This window comes from Mesoplodon bidens (genome assembly GCF_964165515.1).
Source record: "Mesoplodon bidens genome assembly, chromosome: 19".
Classification (NCBI taxonomy): domain Eukaryota; kingdom Metazoa; phylum Chordata; class Mammalia; order Artiodactyla; family Ziphiidae; genus Mesoplodon; species Mesoplodon bidens.
The window spans coordinates 20,663,089-20,665,855 of record NC_138179.1 but is presented as its reverse complement, the minus strand read 5'-3'; positions in this window follow the sequence as shown (position 1 = coordinate 20,665,855).

Here is a 2,767-nt window from a genome sequence, read left to right as displayed (position 1 = left end):
TTTTGGATTACTGACTTTATTTGAATGACTGCAAGCAGTAAAGAACTTAGAAATCATCTAATTCAGCTATTTTTCTGATAGAAGAAAATGAGACCTAGGGAGGGTTGCACATTCATGCATTCATTTGAAAGATATCTTTTTAACACTCACTCTGTTGAGGGCAGACACTGACCTGATCATGAATAATTAGAGTGAATGTATAATTTATCATCCAAGCCAGGACACTTCTGAGAGTGAAATGGGGTGCTCTTAATTATGGCGAGGCATTAAACAAAAGCCAAAACTCCTGGACAGGGTCTTCCCTGGTAGCGCAGTGGTTAAGAATCCGCCTGCCAATGCATGGGACACAGGTTTGAGCCCTGGTTCGGGAAGATCCCACATGCCACGGAGCAACTAAGCCCGTGTGCTGCAACTACCGAGCCTACGCCCTAGAGCCCACGAGCCACAACTACTGAAGCCCGCGTGCTTAGAGCCCATGCTCAGAAACAAGAGAAGCTACCACAATTAGAAGACTGTGCACCACAAGGAAGAGTAGCTCCTGCTTGCCGCAACTAGAGAAAGCCCACACACAGCAACAAAGACCCAACGTGGCCAAAAATAAAAATAAATAAATAAATAAATTTATTAAAAAAAAAAAACAGGTTCAATCCCTAGTCAGGGAACTAGATCCCACATGCATGCTGCAACTAAGAACATGCCACAACTAAGGAGCCGGCGAGCCACAAATAAGGAGCCCTGGAGCTGCAACTAAGGAGCCTGTGTGATGCAACTAAGACCTGGTGCAACCAAATAAATAACCAAATAAATATTAAAAAAGAAAGATCCTGTGAAATCCTGATATATCGAATTATATCATCCAAACTGGAAACAACTTTGTTGGCAGAAAACATGGTTTTATTACAGGTGCCCTATATAAAATCTCAACCAAGTTACACACACCCAGAGAAAAATAATTTGTTTTTGTCAAACTGGTAGGTTTTCCATTAATGATAAACATTCAACAAATATTTATTAAGTGCCTACTATGTACCAGGGTTTGAGATGGACACTGGGAATATAACAGTGAGCCAGATAGCTTCCACCCCAAAGAACCCCCAGATTAGGAAGGAGGATGGAAAAGTAACTAGGCAATTATAATGAAGAGCTAGAAGTGTTTCTTTAGGGCCAAGTACAGGGGGAGCAGTGGGATCCCAGAGGAGTTCATTCATTCATTCAGTTGATCATCATTCAGCATACTTATTGAGCATCTACAATGTTCCTGGGCACTGTGCTAGGAACAGAGAAACAGTGGGGAAAAGAGAGACACAGCTCCTGTCCTCACGTTGCTTTTAGTCTGGTGGAGAGAAAAGACAGGTAAACAGGTAGCTACAGCTAATGCTATGAGAGGGGAGCCTCTAAGAGGGCACTAAACCCAAATTCGGGGTGGTGAGGTAAGGATCTAAGCAGAGATGGGAAGGATCGTAAAGTGGCGAAGAATGTTCCAGACCGAAGGGACAGTACTGTGCATAGTCACAGGGGCAACAGAGGCCACGGACAAAGTCATTTTAAGTGGATGGAGCGAAAAGCTGGTGGAGTGCAGTTGCAAAGTGGTGGGAAAGGAGAGTGTTGGCAGGAAATAACCAGTGACCAGAGCCTGACAAATCTTGTAACCCAAGAGTTAAGGAGTTTGGGCTTTTTCTGATGATAATGGGTAAAGAAGAGATTTAAGCAGGGGAATGAAGTGGTCAGATGTTCACTTAAGAAAGTCACTGGCTGCCATGTAGAAAGGGGATTGGAGGGTGAGACGCCAGGGACAGGAGACCAATTGGGAGGCTGTTGAAGTTCCATTGGCAAATGCTGGCAATGACCTAGGAACATCCAAGGAGAACATGGACTGATCAGAGAGCTACTTGAGAGGCACAATCAACAGAAAGTGGGGAACACTGGAGAGAAGGACTCCAGGCATATGCTAGTTTCTGACTTCAGCAATGAAGAAGATAGCAGAGCACCAGAAGTTTGGAAGTGGGGATAGGTAATCAGTTCTTTTCAACGTAGGTTGACTGTGAGGGGCCTATGGGAGAGGCATCTGGAGATGTCCTGGGGGCGACTTGGTCTGGAACTGAGGAGAGAGCACAGCTGGAGCCTGCGATTGGAAGTCTTCATAACAGAGGGGGAACTGAGGCCCTGGGTGTCGGTGAGGTCACTCATGAATGTGTGGAGCGAGATGAGGGTGGGGACAGGGACAGGGCCCTGAGAAAGACTGGCATTGAAGAGAGGCTTCAGAAGGAGTCAGGCTTGCAAATAAGGCGGAGACAGGCCATTCAGGCAGGAGGAGAACCAGGTGATGGCGGTGGCCAGAAACCAAGAAGGAATTAACACGTATCTGGTATTTACTTGTTAACTTTTGGTGTAGATGTGGATGGTTTACAGACAATTTATGAGGGGAAAGCATACATGTGAAACTCTTCTATCCTTTAGCCTTCTTTTTTTTTGTTTTTTTCTGTAATTTAAGAAACGAGTCCTCTCTTTGGCTCACGGAATACCGGAGTTCCCTAAGGCCATAGTTAGAGAACCACTGGCCTAAAAGGAGGCATTATAAGACGCTGGAAGTTTCCTTGGAGTCTAGAAAGAGAGAGCTGGGAGGAAGGACACGTCCCCACTGCTCCTGCAGCGGTTGACGGTGGAAGCTTAAATATGGCAGGAGCATACTTTCCATCTCTTGAGGAGGAGCTCAGTCCAAGGGTCACCTTTTCACCATTCATGGTGCTCTCCCTGCAAGCCTGTTAGC